We start from the raw sequence: 24,117 nt of genomic DNA, 5'->3' as shown, positions 1-24,117 counted from the left end.
GAATTTGTCAGTTACTTAAATTCGAATACATAGGGTTTACAATTTACCCCACATTTTTCTCATACAGTAATTCAATTTTTAGATCTTGAAATTATAAAAACTGAGAATAATTAAGTAATTACATGCACCTACTTTAAACAGGTAGATGTTAATAGTTTTTTAAGTTTTGACAGTGCCCACTATCCAAATTGGTTAAGAAATGTGCCATACAGGCAATATGTCCAAATAAGGAAACAAATGGTGGTCCCCAAAGTCAGAGTTACTACGTTCAGATAAGAAAGCAAAGGTTCAGCTCACCATTAGCAGCATGCAGACCCAGATCAGAATGAACTCAGCACACCCTCCAGCGGAAGCCTCGGAATACACAAGGGCCGTGTTCCCAGGTACAACAGGTGAGCAAAGGAAAAAGTAGATCCGGCTCCCAGGACTGGACAAAAGTTCGTAGCTTTATTATAACATATTAAAATCCAAGTTAGAAGAAAAAATGATGGCTAAAATCACAAACGAAACGCACCAACGCGTTTCGACTATGTTGAGGTAGGATCCCCCAGGTGGGACAGCCCCTTGTCGCCATTTTCTTTTCTAATTTTGTAATGTTTAAATGTATATATTTAATATAATGTATATTAGTATGCTTACCTTGGTAGCGTCGCAGGACCTTCGGTCATGTTACTATGTTAATTCCTCTATAGTATGTTGGAGGACCTTTGGAGGTCCTTGGGTCACATGATTACCCCTAACTCTTTGTACAGATGATTGACAGAAGTATTGGACCAATCAGCTTAAGGCCAGTCCCTGCCCATATAAGGGAGCTGCAGCCAATGATCGCTCTCTTGGGTTCCGGACTATCAGAAAGGACAGATCTGTGTAACTTGCAAAGACAACCCTAGGCCTGAAGCCTGCTGGCCTCAGCGTGAACTCAAAACTTGAGTCTTAAACTGAATCCCCGCTAAAGCTAACGTGACTGCTGGAGCTCAACTAAATCCCCTAAATCCAGCGAAATAGTGCATACCAGTCTACGGACTCTAAAACGCTTAAAGTCCCAACCACTGTCAATCTCTAAGAAAGTTTGCTTGTATAGAGACTGTTCTGGTTATAAAGCTTGCATAAAATCTTCAGTAAAAGTTCCGACTGTTTTCAGCAAACTCTCCGGTTGTGGACATTTAATTATTTCATACCTCCCTATCGCTTTTGGGAAGGGTGGCGGTAGGACAAACATTGCAGAGGAGCACTCACCCTGGCTTCACGAGTAGAAAGGGTTAAACAGACCCCATTGAAGTACCGCACAGCTACACCCCATATACCCTACACCCCCAAGCTACCACACAGCTTTTTGGCGTCATGGACAGGATACGGGTGTGTGCCTACAGCTGTTGCCACCATTAACAGAGTACTCCCCCCTATGTAAAGGACTTTACTAATGTGCTGCAAACCATCATTTAAGTGTACGGAGTCGTGTGTGTGTGGTGTTGCGTGCAGGGAGCGCACGCGAAAAGTAAGGGGGAGGTGAAAATGTCCGTCGAGCTGTCCAGGGGCCTTATATCGACAAGAAGTTCCATTTCCTGGAGGTGGGTGAAATAGTGGAATACACACCCGTCCAGGGCCTGCGAGGAGAGTGGGCTGCCGCAGTCACCAGACCAGCAGCTCCAACCCAGCTTCCTTTCAAGTATTTTCCATCAACTGATTGGGAGGTGGACCCCTTCCAGCTGAGGCCGAAATTACTTGCTCCTGCTGCTGCCACCTATGAGCCTGAGGAGGAGTTACTACAGCAGCAGTCATTTCCTTCAGTTTCCTGCAAAGTGCCCAGGCCTACTCTTACCAAAGAGGTGAGGTCTAGACTGCGGGCACCAACTTCTGTGCCTAGGCCTACTCCCTGTCCGGAGGTTTGGCCTACCCACCAGGCACCAACGAAAGTGCTGTGGTCCACTCCCAACGAGGAGTTGGGGCCGACGCTACCAGCACACACTAGTCTGCCTTTGGCCACGACCACAGCGGCCAGTAACCATATGATTAATCTCAAACCTACAGTGTCCCACTCTACCCTCACTAATGTGTTGTGGGAAAGCCACATCAATTCCTTGCCTGGTTCTGATGTTGAGAGGGGTAGAGGTTCCAGAAGAGGAGCAGGGCAACACCGCAAGAGTTTCTTGTGAAGTGTGATATTCATGTTTTCTTAAAGTGTTGGTTCCAACAGATACTGTAACATTCGAGAAAGGTGCCTAGCAGGACTATGCTAAGATTGTTCCAGTTAAACCGTAACCATCAAGCTTTGTGCCTGGCCCTTAGGCCAAGAGACTCCTAGCCCCTTAGGAGATTCGTAAGTGTGTGCCCAGCTAAATGTGGTAGCCGTGATCTGTGGACTCTTAGCGCAGGTGGACTGATGATCCTTGCGTGCCTGCATGTAAATACCTCACAGTAACGTAATATTCTTTGCTCTAATTGCACTTATCTGGTGAATGCACCTGAACCCTGTAGTAGTGTTAAATAAATGTTTGTGCTAGGGTAAACTAATGCAAATGCTTTCTGTACACGAAAAAAAAAAACTTTGCTTTCTGCACGTGTACACAAAAATAAAAAAATAATAATAGGTGTTGTAGTAGTTGCTAGTAGGTGGCTCTCTCAGATCCTCTGGGAGTTACATTTCCGTCACCCATCACTAACACCTTCTCAAAGGTCTACACAGGGAAAACCACCCTTAAGGTACCAAGACTGACCTTTTACGTAGTACTGTACACATAGTACTTGAAACTAATTACTCAAGTGTACTTACCTCACTTAAACTTAGTACACCAAACAACAAAACAATCTCACACTCAAGTAAACGCTTTAGGAATTGTAGCCTATGTCACTTTCCAATTCCTGCCACTGTTATGTACACTAACTGTTCTCTTCTTTCTCTTACGTGTGCGAGATCCCCTTCCCGGCCAGTAGGTGCTCTTGCGAGCTAAAATAATACACGTAATCCAAAAGGTAACCTAGGTAAGGTTTATCTGTTGCGTTCTAGGGATAAGAGCATGTAGCCAATGCACCCTAGTAGCTAGTTTATTGGTAGATAGCCTCAGGCAAGCCAGTAAAACCCTCCGTTTACTAAACAGGTAACTAGTGTGACAAAAATGTCTAGTGAGATTCAAAAATGTTAAGTGAAATGTAAAATGTTTCGTAAATAATTCCAGTCAGAGAATAGAAACCAAAGGAAAGGAAAAAAAGTGAGTAGAAGTGTTAGGATGTATCTCATGTATACTAATGTCATCCTGTAACTATGCAGCCTGACTAATGGACATTTGAAACGTTATGCCCAGGACTGTTATAAAGCAACCTTCACTTCGTCCATCTGTCTAAGGGGACAGACGTCGAGGCCGACTTATCTTAAGTAAGGGGGGTTTGTGGTGTCCCGGTACCGTATTGCATACCGTACCTTGTATGGTGGTCCTCAAAGTCAGAGTTACTACATTCAGGTGGGACAGCCCCTAATCACCTTTTTCTTTTCTAATTTTGTAATGTTTAAATGTATATATTTAATATAATGTATATTAGTTTGCTTACCTTGGTAGCGTCGCAGGACCTTCGGTCATGTGACAATGTTAATTCCTCTATAGTATGTTGGAGGTCCTTGGTTCACATTATTACCCATAACTCTTTGTACAGATGGTAAACAGAAGTATTGGACCAATCAGCTTAAGGCCAGCCCCTGCCCATATAAGGGAGCTGCAGCCAATGATCGCTCTCTTGGGTTCCGGACTATCAGAGAGGACAGATCCGTGCAACTTGCAAAGACAACCCTAGGCCTGAAGCCTGCTGGCCTCAGCGTGAACTCAAAACGGCAGTCTTAAACTGAATCCCCGCTAAAGCTAGTGTGACTGCTGAACCTCAACTAAATCCCCTTAATCCAGCGGAACAGCACATATCAGTCTACGGACTCTAACACTTAAGGTCCCAACCACTGTCAATCTCTAAGAGACTTTGCTTGTATAGAGACTGTTCTGGTTATAAAGCTTGCATAAAATCTTCAGTAAAAGTTCCGACTGTTTGCAGCAAACTCTCCGGTTTCATACCTCCCTATCGCTTTTGGGAAGGGTGGCGGTAGGAGAAGCATTACAGAGGAGCCCTCACCCTTGCATCACGAGTAGAAAGGGTTAAACAGACCCCATTGAGTACAGCACAACTAAACCCCATATACCCTACACCCCCAAGCTACCACATATTAATTCTGCAGTAGCTACACATGTAACAACATCAAAAGGTTGTGTTCCCTGCAATAAAAGTCGTTGTCTATGCTGTGGCATGATTCAGGGCATTGGAGTTGACAGTTTCACTTCGTCTCAAACTAAAAAAAAAACTTTTTTTTTATAAAAAGATTATATTAGAACATATTCCTGAAGATTTCCCTGGTAGATTCCAGCGCTTAATTAACAGAGAATCCTTGTGGATTCATAAACTTGTCACATTGGTCCCTCAAGGATTAAATGAGACGATTGAAAACGTGACAAGAATACTATTCTGATGTCCTGTTCATACCTAGCGGTTTCCTCTTCCTTTTTCTTTTTTCTCTCTCTTTTTTTTCTGCTTATACTGATTTTTTTATATATATTATTGTATTATATCATTTCATTTCATTTCATATATATTTACATGTATATTTTTGTCACTATACAAATTTTGTTGGTAACTATATGTGTACATGGATGCGCGAATATGTGTGCATTTTGTTTTATCAACACGCATATTTAATTTAGTATTTTTTTTATATATATTCTTTATTTATTCATTAAAAATGTATATATATTTTTTAGAGATAGAATTCATTAATATATCAGTTCACAAGAAAATATTTCCATATTTAGATATATTTATTCATTTATATCTATACATTTTTCTTTTGCACATCTGCTTGGGCACCCATAGAATTCATTGTTTGTGGTGTTGTTGAACTATCATATTTGTCCTGTTTGTATTTTTTATACCGACATTAAAGGGGTATTCCAGGCAAAAACTTTTTTATATTTATCAACTGGCTCCAGAAAGTTAAACAGATTTGTAAATTACTTCTATTAAAAAATCTTAATCCTTTCAGTACTTATGAGCTTCTGAAGTTAAGGTTGTTCTTTTCTGTCTAAGTCCTCTCTGATGACACCTGTCTCGGGAAACGCCCAGTTTAGAAGCAAATCCCCTAGCAAACCTCTTCTAAACTGGGCATTTCCCGAGACAGGTGTCATCAGAGAGCACTTAGACAGAAAAGAACAACCTTAACTTCAGAAGCTCATAAGTACTGAAAGGATTAAGATTTTTTTAATAGAAGTAATTTACAAATCTGTTTAACTTTCTGGAGCCAGTTGATATATATAAATTTTTTTTGCCTGGAATACCCCTTTAATCTCTTGCAAATTTTCTTTTTTCAAGCTTATTCAATGGTGTTACTTCCCCTGAATGGGTTAACTTTTTAAAGGATGTATTTGACTTGATAGGGTTAATACTATTTTGTATATAAACCTCCTCCTTATTCTGTTTGTCATGCCTGATGAAGCCGCCTAAGTGCAGTGAAACGCGCTGCATTTGAATAAAATATCTTTTACTTACCGGACGGGTTCGATCTTGGCCAGCGCCGATATCCCCCACCGCCTCTTGGAAGTCCTCACCTGTTGAATTGTGCCTCTCTGTGGCCTACATAGGCTGCCGCTACCTCCAGGCTGTGTCATTGTGCTGCCATATGGTCTCCTCGGGTTGCTGCCACCTCCAGGCTGTGTCATTGTGCTGCCATATGGTCTCCTCATGCTGCTACCCCCTCCAGGCTCTGTCATTGTGCCGCTCTGTGGCCTACATAGGCTGCCGCCGCCACCTGCAGGCTGTGTCATTCTGCCACCATGTAATCTCCTCATGCTGCTGACACCTCCAGGCTCTGTCATTGTTCCACCCTATGGTCTCGTCATACTGCCACCACCTCCAGGCTTTGTCATTGTGCCGCCATATGGTCTCCTCATGCTGCTGACACCTCCAGGCTCTGTCATTGTGCCACCATGTGATCTCCTCATGCTGCTGCCACCTCCAGGCTCTCTCATTGTGCCACTCTGCGGCCTACATAGGCTGCCGCCACCTCTAGGCTCTGTCATTGTGCAGCCATTTAATCTCATGCTGCTGTCACATTAAACTTACATACACAGTTTCACAGTATCAGCCGTGTTTACTTATATGTGCATGGCTTAATATTTTAGACAAGCATATGATACTGGCAGGATGTACCCAGTAGCACTCCCTGGTCAGACCTGCACTACTGAAAGGGAGGACAAGTTGACACACTACTTTGTGCTGCTCTGCGGCCTACATAGGCTGCCAACACCTCCATACTGTGTCATTGTGCCGCCATATGATCTCATGCTGCTGGTGGCACATTAAACTCATTAATCTCTTTAAACTCTTCATTTGACATCTCAAAAATCTCTTTAATCTTTTCAATTGTGATGCCATATGGTCTCCCGACCCTGCTGCCAAATCCTGTGGAGGCTCTATGTAGCCTGGAAATAGCCGTTTTTAATAGAAATTTGCCACAAATAAATTCAGATCAAATTAAATTATTTCCAGAAAATTCAATGAATCAGTCGAATCAAATTTTTGAAAAATTCGCTCATCTCTAGTCATCAGCATAGAGGTGGTACTTGAAGCCATAGGATTCTAAAATCTGTCCCAGGCCAAGTGTGCAGAAAGAGAAGAGTAGGGGCCCCAGGACAGAGCCTTGGGGGACTCCAATAGAGAGAGTGTGAGGTGAGAAGGAAGTATGAGAGTGGAAGACACGGAATGTGCGGTTGATGAGGTATGGGGAAAGAGGTAAGTTTGTGATGCCTAGGGATGAGAGGGACTGTAACAGAGAGTGGTCTACTGTGTCAAAGGCAGAGGAGAGGTCAAGGAGAGGGAAAACAGATTATTGGCGTTCGTCTTTTGTGGTCAAAAGATCATTGGACACCTTGGTCATGGCGATTTCAGTGAAATGATTGGGAAGGAAGCCAGATTGCAGGTAGTCAAAGGGTGAGTTGAATGAAAGGTGGGAGGACAATTCAAGACAGACATGTTCAAGGAGTTTTGAAGCAAAGGGAAGAAGCTATATGGGGAGGTAGCTGGACAGAGAGGATGAATCAAGAGATGTTTTTTTAAGGATGGGTGTGACGATTGCATTTTTGAATGATGAGAGAAAAGAACCAGTGTTTAGTGATGTTGAAGAGGTGGGTTAGGGCCAGGATGAACACTGTACTGTCAATGTCCCACCAATGTAAGTTTGGTGCATATGTACAGGCGCTAGTGGCATTAAAGGAGAATTATGACAAAAATAAACTTGTTCCCGATACACAGAATAGGGGATAAGTAGGTGATTGCAGGGGGTCTGACCGCTGGGGTCTCCACGATCTCTGAGACAGAACCCGGCACTCAGCGAGTAGCTCACCGAAAAGACCTGAGTACAGCACTCGGGCATCATCAGTGCTCTCATACAAATTAATGGAGCGCATGCTGTCTACCGGTAGTCGACACACGCTCCTCAGTGAGACAGCTGGGGTCTGGTCCTGGAGATTGCGGATAGGGGATAAGTTAACTTTTGCTGGAGTTCTCCTTTAATTGTCTAAACATAATCAACTAGTAAATACATTTGAGTCAGCTCCCGGATACACATATTTACTGGAACTGAAAAACACATATTTACTGGAGCTGAAAAATAATAACTAGTCAGAGAGGCTAGTCCTGATCTGGCCTGACCTGAACACTGCTGGTGCAGTTGTCGATGATATAACCATTCTCTCATAATAGAAGCATAACCACTAGGCACAGGTGGGTGAACAGGCAGGAAAGAAGGAACAGACAGAGGAGGAGAGCTGGGAGTAATGAACAATTGCAATTGCTGTCTTTGTTCACCCAGCCATCTGTGAACACACCATTTCCGAAACTTAGTACAATACTATTAGCCAATGACCTGTACCTTTTAGCTGCAACTCAACTGGTGCTGCCATCAGGTTCGGCATATAAGAGACCCAGTGCAAAAAATTAAAAATCCACTGAAAATAATTCATGGGTGTCAGGGTTAAAGGAAAACACAGACCTCAAGAAGGGCATACTAATTAAAACTCTTTGTGCCTCATTACCAGAAGAGTAAAGTCTCAAACAAAAATAAAGTCGTCAGCTCTCACAAAAGGTCCTAAAGGCCTTCTGTTCCCCAGAAAAATTGTGCTCGTGAGGAATCTAACTTCTGAATCCTAGCAACTAAACTCTGAATAAACAGCTCCTGGTTCCCCACTTCGCCCTGGACCATCTGAAAAAGACTTTGCATCAAGTCCACTATGGCAGCCAGGGGATCCATATTCATAAAAGTGACACCAGTGCAAGTATGTTGGGATTTTATGTCATGTAAGGCAGGAATATGTGCAGCCCTAAACTCACCCACAGACACTTTTCCTGCCTACTTGAGTATCCACCCTAACTGACAGATCCTCAACTGGATGGTGGCCCATGTTCTCAGTAAGTGCAGGGGTGTTACAAGGTCCAAAACAATAAATAATAAACAATAAAGCTCAGGACACAAAGGGTTAACAGGCACAGAGCAATATACAAATCATAGGGGATAAACAGACAGATAGAGAATAGTCTAACAAGCCAGGTCCAAACCTGGTTGCAGCAAAGGTACCAAATCTGCACAGAATAAACATATAACAAGCCAAGGTCAGAATACACAGAAGAGAACAAACTAGGAGCAGTATAAGAGCTAGTGCAGGCAGATTCAAACACAATCAGGGACTGGCAGGCTGGTTGGGAATTTATATCCATCTGAGATAGGGGTGAAGGCTTAGACCAGAAGTGATTGGTCTGGGCATTTTTCCAGCAATGCATAATGCTTCAGCCAAACACCGGAAAACAAAAAAACACTTCTAAAAGAATCAGGTTAAGTCATAACACATGGCACTTGAATTCATATCGTGGATCGGATTGACAGATTACTGGGAGGAGCTGAGAAGATCCAGTGGTCATGGTGCACATTGGTACCAATGACAAAGGGGTAAGTGGCTTGTCCTTAAAAAGATTTCAGACACTAATGCAGTAAGCTTAAAGCAAGGAACTTCAAAGTGGTATTTTCTAAAACACTACCTGAACGACGTGCTACAGCGGAGAGGCAACAGGAAATTAGGGAAGTAAACAAGTGGCACAGAAAGTGATCTAGGAGAGGTTCAGGTTCATGGCGACTTCTCTGTTGGATCAGTGGCGTTGCTAGGGTTGGTGTCACCCAGTGCGGTAGAAAATGGTGTCAACCCGTACCCCCTGCCTCAAAGTAATTCTTTAGGCTGTTGTGATGGAGGCCCACAGTGTAGCGTGTGGGGGGGGGGGGGGGGGGATTATTTCCAGTACAATAATCAAAATGTACCAATTGTAAGCGGAGAGTGCTAAAGAAGTTAAACATGTGAAACTACAGCTCCCAGTATGACCTAAGCAGTAGTATGGGTATGCTAGGAGTTGTTGTTTCACCTATTATCACTGCAGAACTTAAGAGTGACTACAGCACTGATGGGAAACAATGACAGAGAACAAAATAATAAATTCTTCCAGCAAAATCTCTGTGTAGAACTTATATTAGGTGCAAAAAAAAAAGGGGGAACAAACAAAGGCAAGAACCTAGTGCAGCTATTTCAAACCGGGGGACCCCGCACACAGCGTCCCCCAGCATCCCCCTCCTTCTTGCACCGCAATATGTGAGGCCAAAAATGGTGCCCTGCCGGGGAGTAGAACTAGCTGTGGAAGCTGTGCCGCATACCCATGCTGGCTTACAGGCACTGTACCCTTTCCAGCCCTCTGTTACCCCCTTCTCAACCCTGTCCTTCTGATCCCATCCCCTGTCACCCATGCCCCCGTCATCCATATCACCCCCCTATTCACCCCCCCGTCCACCCCCCAGTCTACACCTGTCACCCACGTCAACCCCCCTATTCACCCCTCTGTCCCTTTGTCACTCCAGTCCACCCCTCTCTGTCACTCCTGTCCACCCCTCTGACCCCCTGTCTCCCATGTCCACCCTCCTGTCATCCATGTCCATTTTGGCCACCCCCCATCCACCCCTCTGTCAGCCCTGTCCATCCCCCTGTCCCCCATGTTCACCCCCATTGTCCACCCCTCTGACCACATACTTGTCACCCCCTATTCACCCCTCTGTCCCTTTGTCACCCCTGTCCACCCCTCTGTTACCACCTTTTCACTCTTGTCCACCCCTCTGTGACCCCCTACGCCACCCTGTCACCCATGTACACTCTTCTACACCCATCTGTCACCCATGTACACCCCTCTGCCACCCATGTACACTCCTCTACACCCCTCTGTCACCCATGTACACTCCTCTACACCCCTCTGTCACCCATGTACACTCCTCTATACCCCTCTGTCACCCATGTACATCCATCTGTCACCCATGTACACCCCTCTGTTACCCATGTACACTCCTCTGTCACCCATATACACTCCACTATACACCTCTGCCACCTATGTACACCCCTCTACACCCCTGTCACCATGTACACCCCTCTACACCCCCAACACCCCTTATGTCACCAATGTACACCCCTCTACACCCCAACACCCCTCTGTCACCCTTGTACACCCCTATTTCACCCCCCTACACCCCTCTGTCATCCATGTAAACTCTTCTACACCCCTCTGTCACCCATGTACACCCATCTATCACCCATGTTCACTCCTCTACACCCCTGTGAGGGGAAGCTGTCGACCTGTTCAGCCAAGGTAGGCAGCTGTATGTGGTACACGCTGGCAGCTGCCAACCTCCAGCATTACAGAACCCCCCCCCCACCTCCTTTATGCCCCTTCTTCTTTGTCCTGATGGGCAAAAAGAATCTCTTGAGAAGATTTGGGGCATGAATATTCTCAGGTTCCTAGGAACGCTCTTCAGGGCTGTAATTCTTCCAGTCCACCAAATAGTACCTCTTACCACCAACCACCTTGAAGTCCATGATATCTTTGATTTCATTTTCAGATTCTTCGCCTGTGGGAACAGAAGTAGTGGTGCAAGAAGATCTGGAGAAAGAGTTCAGGACCAATGGTTTCATAAGAGACACATGGAAGGAGTTGGGAATCCTGAGAGTAGGAGAAAGCTGAAGCTTGTAGGAGACTGGATTGATGCACTCTAGGGTCTCAAACAGGACCAAAAACAGGGAGCAAATGTTATGATAGTTATGTAAGTGTTGCATAAGTCTGTTTTCCATTTCGGACAACTTCTCATCCATGTTTACAGACATAATTGGATTTGTGTTGCTTGCAGTAATACTTTCTGCAGGCATATGTACGACTAAGGGTGCTAACGCACCTGAAACGCGTTACTTTTGCTCCTGTTATGGCTTTTATCCAATAAACAATATTCATCTTTGCACGACCATCTGCGCTGGACATTCCTATTTTCTCCATTGATGTGGTGCTTACCTTGCACAGTCCGTGCGCTTGGGGCCGCTGAGGGTGAGCTGAATACTCTGTTAATTGCTTGGACTTTCTGCGGGCATAGTTTCAAAGGTCAGTGTAATAATTTCCTCTGTATTTGCCATATCAATCTAAAAAACACAAGTTTTTAGTGTTATTAAGTGTATTTTAATTGTTACTTTTTTTTTTTAAAGGGGTACTCCGGTGAAAACCTTTTTTCTTTTAAATCAACTGGTGGCAGAAAGTTAAACATATTTGTAAATTACTTCTATTAATAATCTTAATCCTTCCTGTACTTATTAGCTGCTGAATACTACAGAGGAAATTCTTTTCTTTTTGGAATGCTCTCGGATGACATCACGACCACAGTTCTCTCTGCTGACGTTATTATTATAATAATAACGCTTTATTTATTGTTGTCCTTATTGGGATTTGAACCCAAGTCCCCAGCACTGCAAGGCAGCTGTGCTAACCACTGAGCCACCATGCTGCCCTTAGCATACATCTGCTATGCATGGTTGCTAAAATGGACAGAGATGTCAGCAGAGAGCACTGTGTTCGTGATGTCATCAGTGTTCCAAAAAGAAAGGAATTTCCTCTGTAGCATTCAGCAGCTAATAAGTACTGGAGGGATTAAGATTTTTTAATAGAAGTAATTTACAAATATGTTTAACTTTCTGCCACCATTCCATTTTTTTCAATAATGAATATAATTTTTGTAAGGGTGCATGCACACCACGTTTTCAGGCTACAGCTGCCGGATCCAGCTGGTGGAGGGGAAAACCGTGCACTCCCGTACCCCATCCAGACCGGCGCTGAAATCCATTGATTTTAATGAGCACCATATTCGGTTTTGTAACCGGACCTAAAACCATAGTATACTACGCAACATAGTATACTATGCGATTGCGCGGATGTCCGCCATTAACTATCAGATGCCGTGATCTGTACAGATCATGGCATCTGCGGCAATGCGCACGTTAAAATAGATGATCGTTCCGCACTGCCGCAGCAATCCGATCATCTGTAATGGCGGGCGGAGGTCCAGCAAACCAGAGCAGGAGAAAGCCGATAATACTGATCAGTGCTATGACCTATGCATAGCACTGAACATTATTAGCAATCAAATGATTACTATAGATAGTCCCCTATGGGGACATAAGTGTAAAAAAAAAGTTGAAAAATGTAAAAATAAAAAGTAAAAAAAAAAAAAAGTGAAAAATCCCCTCCCCCAATAAAAATGAAAAGTGTAATTTTTCCCATTTTACCCCCAAAAAGCGTAAATTATTTTTTTTATAAACATATTTGGTAACGCCGCGTGCATAAATGTCCGAACTATCAAAATATAATGTTAATGATCCCGTACGGTGAACGGTGTAAATGTAAAAAATTTTAAAAAGTCCAAAAATGCTTTTTTGTCACATTTTATAAAAAACTAAAAATTACAAAATTATACAAAAGTTTTATTCATGCAAATGTGGTATCGATAAAAAGTACAAGTGATGGCGCAAAAATTGAGCCCTCATACCGCCCTATATACGGAAAAATGAAAAGTTATAGGTGGTCAAAATAGGGCGATTTTAGATTACTGATTTTGTACAAAAAAGTTTAAGATTTTTTTTAAGCGGTACAAAAATATAAAAGTATCTAGCCATGGGTATCATTTTAATCATATTAACCCACAGAATAAAGAACAAATGTCATTTTTATCATAAATTGTACAGTGTGTAAACAAAACCCTCCAAAATGTACAAAATTCTGTTTTTCATTTACATTTTAAAAAAAATATTTTTTTGGGTTCGCCGTACATTTTATGGTAAAATGAGAGGTTTCATTACAAAGTACAATTGGTCACACAAAAAACAAGCCCTTATATGGGTCAGTAGATGGAAATATAAAAGAGTTATGGATTTTAGAAGGCGAGGATGAAAAAACGAAAATGCAAAAATAAAATTGGCCTGGTCCTTAAGGTGAAAATGGGCTTGGTCCTTAAGGGGTTAAGCAACTCCTAACTACCTGGTAGTTAAGGACCAAAGACGTACGCGTACGTCCGTGGGAATTTCGGTCCCTGCTGCATGCCAGGCACCCTGTGCAAATACCCAGGGGGGTCATCAGACCCAGCGATTTGCGACGATTCCGGGTCATACAGTCTATGGTGACCCGGAAAATAAGGGGGATCGGGGTTGTCCAAGACACCCACGATCCCCCTGAAGGGATAGGAGTGAGGTGGCAGGGGTGCCACCCCTCCTAACCCTGCTATTGGTCATCTATAAGCGATGACCAATGTCAGATCGGGGGCGAGGGGGTTAACATTCGGTTAACCGAAGGGGACCGGCGCCAAAGTCCACTTACCCATCGTGGCAGCGGGGATCAGCAGCAGCAGAGGACGGCGATGCGGCTCCCTGGATCGTACGGAAGCCGGTGAGTTGCTTAGCAACATCTGGAGGGCTACAGTTTGAGACCACTATACAGTGGTCTCTAAACTGTAGTCCTCTAGATCTTGCAAAACTACAACTCCTAGCATGCCCACGCAGCAGTTTGCTGTCTGGGCATGTTGGGATTTGTAGTTTTGCAACATCTGGAGGACCACAGTTTGGAGATCACTGTGCAGTGGTCTCTAAACTGTAGCCCTCCAGATGTTGCATAACTTCTTCTCCCAGCATGGCCTTTTGGCGATCAGTACATGCTGGGAGTTGTAGTTTTGCAACAGATGGAGGCACACTGGTTGGAAAATACTGATTTAGGTAACAGAACCTAACTGAAGGTTTTCCAACCAGTGTGCCTCCAGCTGTTGCAAAAGTACAACTCCCAGCATGCACGGTCTGTCAGTACATGCTGGGAGTTGTAGTTTGTAGTTTTGAAACAGCTGGAGGTCACCATAGATCCCATCTTATATATGCGTGTGGTCACCATATATCCCGTCTTATGTATTACATCTTTGCGTTAATTGGAGTAAGCTTACATTTATAACTCAGCATCAACCAGAACTTGAATTCTTAACCTCATCAATTCAAAACAATTTAATCATAATCTGAGAGTAGCAAATCTAAGGATGCACTGGCAGCGCTATTGGGAGTCGCGTGGTAGATCGGTCACCAGAAGTCTGTACATTGTATCTGGGCTTCAGTCATCTTATACCTGCGTGTTTCTCTACATCATCAACACCTCTGGGTGACCACAATAGCCAATATTTTTAGTGGCTCTATACGATCTATCATCTCTGACCGGGACGGATCATCTTATATCCTGACCTTAGGCCTTATCATAGCAACGCCATTGTCTCTACATCTTAGTCTGGTGCTATTGCTTTTTCAACCACCACTGAAACTCTTTATCTTAGTGTGGGGCTTCTGAGCAGTATTTGGTTAGTTTTCATCATCTCATGACCCATTTGGACATCACTTTGGGGCCCAGTCAGATCAGGGCTACTTACCACCTATTGGAGGGGTTCTATTAATCTAATCTATTGTGAACTGTTTATCCTGGCGGGCTTGGTTACATCTGACAAGGACCTCCATCTTTGTTGCTACCATTTTGAATTTATTGATCCTGTGTATACTCACCACTATTGTATTGTGTATATTACTATTATTAATGTCTATGTCCAGTGGGTCATTTATATGTCTTAAATTGGTGACTTATAACTTTAGACCTTAGACTGACCATGACACTAATTCACGATCTTGTCTGAACTATTCTATATCTTTGACTTTTGACATGATGACTTATGACTCCCTTGATGCTTCAAATTAATAATTTATCTTTACAATATCATTTACTTAGTATACCAAAGTGCCTTTATGTATCTGCAATTGTAGTACAGTGGTCCCTCAACATATGATGGTAATTGGTTCTGAGAGGACCATCATATGTTGAAACCATCATATGTTGAGTACATATGTCTATGGAAAACTGGTAATTGGTTCCAGAGCCCCAAGACCATCATATGTTGAGTATATATGTCTATGGAAAACTGGTAATTGGTTCCTGAGTCCATGAAATTTCAACCCACAGTAAGTAAAAATAACCACACAAAGTACAGATGAGGTGGGGGGCTTTGTGCCCGGCCTGGGGTGGGGGGATTTGTGCCCAGGCCTGAGGTGCTTTGTGCCCAGGCCTGGGGTGGGGGATATTTGTGCCCAGGCCTGGGGTGGGGGATATTTGTGCCCAGGCCTGAGGTGCTTTGTGCCCAGGCCTGGGGGGCTTTGTGCCCAGGCCTGGGGGGCTTTGTGCCCAGGCCTGGGGGGCTTTGTGCCCAGGCCTGGGGTGGGGGGCTTTGTGCCCAGACCTGGGGTAAGGGGGCTTTGTGCCCAGGCCTGGGGTGGTGAGAATTTGTGCCCAGGCCTGGGGTGGTGAGAATTTGTGCCCAGGCCTGGGGTGGGGGGAATTTGTGCCCAGGCCTGGGGTGGGGGGAATTTGTGCCCAGGCCTGGGGTGGGGGGAATTTGTGCCCAGGCCTGGAGTGGGGGGGATTTGTGCCCAGGCCTGGGGTGGGGGGGGATTTGTGCCCAGGCCTGGGGTGGGGGGGGATTTGTGCCCAGGCCTGGGGTGGGGGGGATTTGTGCCCAGGCCTGGGGGTCCTTTGCCCAGTTCCTGGGGAGTTTTGGCCCAGGCCTGGGGTGGGGGACTTTGTGCCCAGGCCCGGGGGTCTTTTGCCCAGGCCTGGGGATCCTTGCTGTTATGTCCTGGGGAGAGGGGGTTATCACTGCCGCTGCCATTGGGTGAGGGGTTAAGTTAACCCCTCACCCCATGGCAGCGGTAGCGTTAACCCCTCACCCCGTGGCAGCATTAACGCTGCCGTGGGGTGAGGGGTTAATGACTCCGCCACGTGAGTGAGCTACTAAACCAGTGGTCTTCAACCTGCGGACCTCCAGATGTTGCAAAAACACAACTCTCAGCATGCCCGGACAGCCGTTGGCTGTCCGGGAATTCTGGGAGTTGTAGTTTTGCAACATCTGGAGGTCCGCAGGTTGAAGACCACTGTTAGAGAAAGTTGTACCTGTCCCCGCCGCTCCGGACCGTCACCGCTGCCATTCCAGGGGCTCCCGATGCTGTCCCGCTGCTCCGGGTCCACTTCGCGATCCTCCGGCGTCTTCTGCGTGTTCTCCGGGTCTCGCTTTCTGGTGACGTTATTACGTGCGCAGGACGTAATAACGACGCCGGAAAGCTAGTCTCGGACGCCGGAGAAGATACAGGAGACGCCGGAGGATCGCGAAGTGGACCTGGAGCAGCGGGGATAGGTAAGTGAACCTGTCAGGGATGCTTAACCCCTTAAGGACTCAGGGTTTTTCCGTTTTTGCACTTTCGTTTTTTCCTCCTTACCTTTAAAAAATCATAACCCTTTCAATTTTCCACCTAAAAATCCATATTATGGCTTATTTTTTGCATCGCCAATTCTACTTTGCAGTGACATTAGTCATTTTACCCAAAAATGCACGGCGAAACGGAAAAAAAAATCATTGTGCGACAAAATTGAAAAAAAAAACGCCATTTTGTAACTTTTGGGGGCTTCCGTTTCTACGCAGTGCATATTTCGGTAAAAATGACACCTTATCATTATTCTGTAGGTCCATACGGTTAAAATGATACCCTACTTATATAGGTTTGATTTTGTCGCACTTCTGGAAAAAATCATAACTACATGCAGGAAAATTTATACGTTTAAAAATGTCATCTTCTGACCCCTATAACTTTTTTATTTTTCCACGTACAGGGCGGTATGAGGACTCATTTTTTGCACCGTGATCTGAAGTTTTTATTGGTATGATTGTTTTGATCTGACTTTTTGATCACTTTTTATTCATTTTTTAATGTTATAAAAAGTTACCAAAATACGCTTTTTTGGACTTTGGAATTTTTTTGCGCATACGCCATTGACCGTACGGCTTAATTAATGATATATTTTTATAGTTCGGACATTTACGCACGCGGCGATACCACATATGTTTTTTTTAAATTTTTTTTACACTGTTTTATTTTTCTTATGGGAAAAGGGGGGTGATTCAAACTTTTATTAGGGAAGGGGTTAAATTACCTTTATTAACACTTTTTTTTACTTTTTTTTTTTGCAGTGTTATAGGTCCCATAGGAACCTATAACACTGCACACACTGATCTCTCATCCTGATCACAGGCGTGTATTAACACGCCTGTGATCAGCATTATCGACGCTTGACTGCTCCTGCCTGGATCTCTGGCACGGAGCAGTCATTCGTCGATCGGACACCGAGGAGGCAGGTAAGAGCCCTCCCGGTGTCCGATCAGCTGTTCGGGACGCCGCGATTTCACCGCGGCGGTCCCCAACAGCCCGACTGAGCAGCCGGGATACTTTCAGTTTCACTTTAGAAGCGGCGGTCAGCTTTGACCGCCGCTTCTAAAGGGTTAATACCGCACATCGCCGCTATCGGCGATGTGTGGTATTATCCGCGGGTCCCGGCCGTTGATTAGCGCCGGGGCCCACGCGATATGATGCGGGATCGCGGTGCGATCCTGCTTCATATCGCGGGAGCCGGCGCAGGACGTAAATATACGTCCTGGGTCGTTAAGGGGTTAAACTGCTATCCGACAGCAGCTTAAGCATTTTGCGCTGTCGGATAGCAGTTAATGCGATGGTCCCGACATATAAAAGCATCGTATGTCGATGCTGACATCGACATGCGATGGCCTCTGAGAGGCCATCGTATGTCGATTTGATCATATGTCGGGGCCATCGCATGTCGGGGGGGTTACTGTATCTTGAGTGCTTATATCACTTAGATCTTGGTTTCCTCTCATCCCTGATGAGCCCCAGATATCTATTGGGTGAAACGCGTTGGTAAGAGAGGTCTTTTGATCTTCTATTCATCTTACTTTTGTCTTTCCCTACCCCCATCCACACATAGGTTGGGATCTCAAGTGTAGGTATTCACCTGTTACCCCATCCCCCTTTGTCCTATCTTGGCACTGTTCTGTACCAATTTCTTGTTGATTGTTTTGCAAATCTTTACATTTTGATATCTATTTGTATCTATTTATTGTTTATATGAAGTAAAATTGATTTTATGGCATTTAAAAACCTAATTGGTGTGTCTTCTTGTTATGATTCGGCTAGCTGGATGTGGATCCTCTGTGTCAGCAAGGGATTGGCGTGGACCGTGTCGGTGGACCGGTTCTAGGTTGCTACTGGTTTTCACCAGAGCCCGCCGCAAAGCGGGATGGTCTTGCTGCGGCGGTAGCAACCAGGTCGTATCCACCGGCAACGGCTCAACCTCACTGACTGACTGCTGAGAAGGCGTGGGACAGAAGGACTAGGCAGAGGCAAGGTTAGACGTAGCAAAAGGTTGGGGCAGGCGGCAAGGTTCGTAGTCAATAGCAATAGCAGAAGGTCTGCCTATGCCTGTACTGTGCCAGTACCGAACACTTCTTTAATGATTGTCCTATCCGACCTCCACGTCAGGAAAGACGCACTCCGATTCCGCACAAAGGTGAGCTGGGTGCGTGCGTTTCCCAGACGGGGAGGATGAATAGGGCAATCCACCAAGAAATGTTCGGTACTAGCGCAGTACAGACATAAATTTTTATCCCTACGGCGAGTCCTCTCTTCATGGGTCAGACGAGACCGATCCACTTGCATAGTGTTACGCCGAGCGCTCCGGGTCCCCGTTCCTCCCCGGAGCGCTCACAGCGTTCTCCTGTTCGCAGCGCCCCGGTCAGACCCGCTGACCGTGTGCGCTGCGATAATGTTCCCAGCCGGGATGCGATTTACAATGCGGGACGCGCCCGCTCGTGGTGCGCATCCCAACCCGCTTACCAGACTCGCTCCCCGTCTGTGCTGCCCCGGCGTGCGTGGCCCCGCTCCCTAGGGCGCGCGCGCGCCGGGTCTTTGCGATTTAAAGGGCCGGTGCGCCACTGATTGGCGCATGGGTTTTAATTAGTGTCTTCACCTGTGCACTTCCCTATATTACCTCACTTCCCCTGCACTTCCTTGCCGGATCTTGTTGCCATTGTGCCAGTGAAAGCGTTCCTTGTGTGTTCCTAGCCTGTGTTCCAGACCTCCTTGCCGTTGCCCCTGACTACGATCCTTGCTGCCTGCCCTGACCTTCTGCTACGTCCAACACTGCTCTTGTCTAATCCCTTGTACCGTGCATATCTCAGCAGTCAGAGAGGTTGAGCCGTTGCCGGTGGATACGACCTGGTTGCTACCACCGCTGCAAGTCCATCCCGCTTTGCGGCGGGCTCTGGTGAAAACCAGTAGCAACTTAGAACCGGTCCACCGACACGGTCCACGCCAATCCCTCTCTGACACAGAGGATCCACCTCCAGCCTGCCGAATCCTGACAGTAGATCCGGCCATGGATCCCGCTGAGGTCCCGCTGCCAGTTGTCGCTGACCTTACCACTGTGGTCGCCCAGCAGTCGCAACAAGGCCACCAGCTGTCTCAACTAACTGTGATGCTACAGCAGCTTCTACCACAGCTTCAGCAACCATCTCCTCCGCCAGCTCCTGCACCTCCTCCGCAGCGAGTGGCCGCATCCAGCCTCCGTTTATCATTGCCGGACAAGTTTGAATGGGACTCTAAACTTTGCCGTGGTTTTCTCTCGCAATGTTCCCTGCATTTGGAGATGATGTCGGACCAATTTCCAACTGAAAGGTCAAAGGTGGCTTTCGTGGTCAGCCTTCTGTCTGGGAAAGCCCTGTCATGGGCCACACCGCTCTGGGACCGCAATGATCCTGTCACTGCCTCTGTACACTCTTTATTCACGGAGATTCGAAGTGTCTTTGAGGAACCAGCCCGAGCCTCTTCTGCCGAGACTGCCCTGCTGAACCTGGTCCAGGGTAATTCTTCTGTTGGCGAGTACGCCATCCAATTCCGTACTCTCGCCTCTGAATTGTCCTGGAATAACGAGGCCCTCTGCGAGACCTTAAAAAAAGGCCTATCCAGTAACATTAAAGATGTGCTGGCCGCACGAGAAATCCCTGCTAACCTGCATGAACTTATTCATCTTGCCACCCGCATTGACATGCGTTTTTCCGAAAGGCGTCAGGAGCTCCGCCAGGATATGGACTTTGTTCGCACGAGGCGGTTTCTCTCCCCGGCTCCTCTCTTCTCTGGTCCGCTGCAATCTGTTCCTGTGCCTTCCGCCGTGGAGGCTATGCAAGTAGACCGGTCTCGTCTGACACCTCAAGAGAGGACACGCCGCCGCATTGAGAACCTATGCCTGTACTGTGCCAGTACCGAACACTTCTTTAAGGATTGTCCTATCCGACCTCCACATCAGGAAAGATGCACTCCGATTCCGCACAAAGGTGAGACAGCTCTAGGTGTGAACTCTGCTTCTCCACGTCTTACTGTGCCTGTGCGGATTTCTTCTTCTACCTTCTCCTTCTCAGCTGTGGCCTTCTTGGATTCCGGATCTGCAGGAAAATTTATTTTGGCCTTTTTCGTTAACAGGTTCAACATCCCAGTGACCAGTCTCACCAGACCCCTCTACATCGCCTCTGTTAATGGTGAAAGATTGGACTGTACTGTGCATTACTGCACGGAACCCCTCTTAATGTGCATTGGACCCCATCATGAAAAGATAGAATTTCTGGTCCTCTCTAACTGCACTTCTGAAATTCTTCTTGGACTACCTTGGCTTCAACGCCATTCCCCTACCCTCGATTGGCCCACCGGGGAGATCAAGAACTGGGGTACTACTTGCCACAAAAAGTGTCTTATGTCTGCTCCCAGTCCTGTCAGTCAAAACCCTATGGCTCCTCTGATACCAGGTCTCCCCAAGGCCTATCTGGACTATGCTGATGTTTTTTGCAAAAAACAAGCAGAGACTTTGCCTCCTCACAGGCCTTATGACTGTCCTATTGACCTCCTCCCTGGTACTACTCCACCCCGGGGCAGAATCTATCCTCTGTCTGCTCCGGAAACACAAGCCATGACGGAGTACATCCAAGAAAATTTAAAAAGGGGATTTATCCGCAAGTCTTCCTCCCCTGCCGGAGCTGGATTCTTCTTAGTCTCCAAAAAAAGACGGCTCCTTACGACCTTGCATTGATTACCGCGGTCTTAACAAAATCACTATAAAAAACCGCTATCCCCTACCTCTTATCTCGGAACTCTTTGACCGCCTACGTGGCGCCAACATCTTTACCAAATTGGATTTAAGAGGTGCTTATAATCTCATCCGCATCAGGGAAGGGGACGAGTGGAAGACCGCATTTAACACCAGAGATGGACACTTTGAATATCTGGTTATGCCTTTTGGGCTTTGCAACGCCCCTGCCGTCTTCCAGGACTTTGTAAATGAAATTATATACCTGTGTTGTGGTCTACCTGGACGATATTTTGATTTTTTCTTCTAACCTAGATCTTCTAACCGGCATGTACGCATGGTTCTTCAGAGACTTCGGGACAATCAGTTATATGCCAAAATGGAAAAATGTCTCTTTGAATGTCAATCTCTTCCCTTCCTAGGATATTTAGTCTCTGGCCAGGGACTCCAAATGGACCCGGACAAACTATCAGCCGTATTGGATTGGCCACACCCCTCTGGACTCCGAGCTATCCAACGTTGCTTGGGGTTTGCCAATTACTAGAGACAATTTATTCCACATTTTTCCACTATTGTGGCCCCAATTGTGGCCCTAACCAAAAAAAAACGCCAACCCTAAGTCCTGGCCTCCTCAAGCGGAAGAGGCGTTCAACCATCTTAAAACTGCCTTTTCTTCTGCTCCCGTACTCTCCAGACCTGATCCACCTAAACCCTTCTCACTGGAGGTAGACGCCTCCTCGGTGGGAGCTGGAGCTGTACTCCTACAGAAAAATTCTTCCGGACATGCTGTTACTTGTGGTTTCTTTTCTAGGACCTTCTCTCCGGCGGAGAAAAACTACTCCATTGGTGATCGAGAACTACTGGCCATAAAACTGGCTCTCGAGGAATGGAGGCACCTGCTGGAGGGATCCAAATACCCAGTTATTATATACACCGATCACAAGAATCTCTCTTATCTTCAGTCTGCCCAACGGCTGAACCCTCGCCAGGCTAGGTGGTCGTTGTTCTTTGCCCGTTTTAACTTTGAGATTCATTTTCGCCCCGCTGACAAGAACATTAGGGTTGACGTTCTCTCTCGTTCCTCGGATGCCTCTGAAATGGAAGCTTCCCCGCAACACATTATTCCTCCTGACTGTCTGATCTCCGCTTCTCCAGCTTCCTTCAGACAAATTCCTCCAGGAAAGACCTTTGTCCCTCCACGCCAGTGCCTCAGGATTCTCAGGTGGGGACACTCCTCACACCTCGCCGGCCATGCTGGCATCAAAAAATCTGTCCAGCTCATCTCTCGTTTTTATTGGTGGCCTACCCTGGAAGCTGATGTTGCTGATTTTGTTCGGGCTTGTACAGTCTGTGCCCGGGACAAGACCCCTCGCCAGAAGCCTGCCGGTCTCCTCCATCCTCTGCCTGTTCCTGAGCGACCATGGTCTCAGATTGCTATGGACTTTATTACAGACTTACCTTTATCCCATGGCAACACCGTTATTTGGGTGGTCGTTGATCGTTTCTCCAAGATGGCACATTTTATCCCTCTTCCAGGTCTTCCTTCTGCGCCTCAGTTGGCGAAACAATTTTTTGTGCACATTTTTCGCCTTCACGGGCTTCCTACGCATATCGTCTCGGATAGAGGCGTTCAATTTGTGTCGAAATTCTGGAGAGCCCTCTGTAACCAGCTTAAAATCAAATTAAACTTCTCGTCTTCTTATCATCCCCAATCCAATGGGCAAGTGGAAAGAGTTCAGGTTCAGGTTCTTGGTGACTATTTGCGACATTTTGTTTCCTCCCGCCAGGATGACTGGGCCGTTCTCCTACCATGGGCCGAATTCTCGTACAATTTAAAAGTCTCTGAGTCTTCCGCTAAATCCCCATTCTTTGTGGTGTATGGCCGTCACCCTCTTCACCCCCCCTCCCCACTCCCATGCCTTCTGGTTTGCCCGCTGTTGATGAGGTGACTCGGGACTTCTCCACCATCTGGAAAGAGACTCAAAAATCTCTCCTACAGGCCTCATCCCGGATGAAGAAACATGCCAACAAAAAAAGAAGAACTCCTCCTGTCTTTTCTCCTGGAGACAAAGTGTGGCTCTCCGCCAAGTATGTCCGCTTTCGTGTCCCCAGTTATAAACTGGGACCACGTTATCTTCGTCCTTTTAAAATCAAATGCCAAATCAACCTTGTCTCCTACAAACTCCTTCTTCCTCCTTCTCTGCGTATTCCTAATGCTTTTCATGTCTCTCTCCTTAAACCACTCATCCTTAACCGCTTCTCTCCTAAGGTTGTTGCTCCTACTCCTGTTTCCGGGTCCTCTGACATCTTCTCGGTTAAAGAAATTCTGGCATCCAAGACGGTCAGAGGTAAAAAAAACATTTCTTGTAGATTGGGAGAATTGCGGCCCGGAGGAGAGGTCATGGGAACCCGAGGACAACATCCTTGACAAGGGCCTTATCCACAAATTCTCAGGTTCTAAAAAGAGGGGGAGACCCAAGGGGGGGGGGTTCTGTTATGCCGAGCGCTCCGGGTCCCTGCTCCTCCCCGGAGCGCTCTCAGCGTTCTCCTGTTCGCAGCGCCCCGGTCAGACCCGCTGACCGGGTGCGCTGCGATAATGTTCCCAGCCGGGATGCGATTCGCGATGCGGGACGCGCCCGCTGGCGGTGCGCA

At 46.3% G+C, this 24,117-nt stretch overlaps 1 long non-coding RNA gene across 1 annotated transcript in view; it reads left to right on the top strand.

The window, feature by feature from the left end:
- The window catches only part of LOC130297284 (uncharacterized), a 73,063-nt gene extending 61,634 nt beyond the window's left edge, over window positions 1–11,429 (top strand). The window contains exon 3 of the long non-coding RNA XR_008849463.1: window positions 11,003–11,429. This is a non-coding gene — a long non-coding RNA (uncharacterized LOC130297284). The remainder of the gene's footprint in view (window positions 1–11,002) is intronic.
- The last annotated feature ends 12,688 nt before the right edge of the window (window positions 11,430–24,117 follow it).

This window comes from Hyla sarda, chromosome 13 (assembly GCF_029499605.1).
Source record: "Hyla sarda isolate aHylSar1 chromosome 13, aHylSar1.hap1, whole genome shotgun sequence".
Taxonomy (NCBI): Eukaryota; Metazoa; Chordata; class Amphibia; order Anura; family Hylidae; genus Hyla; species Hyla sarda.
This window is presented reverse-complemented; position numbering and strand designations above follow the sequence as displayed.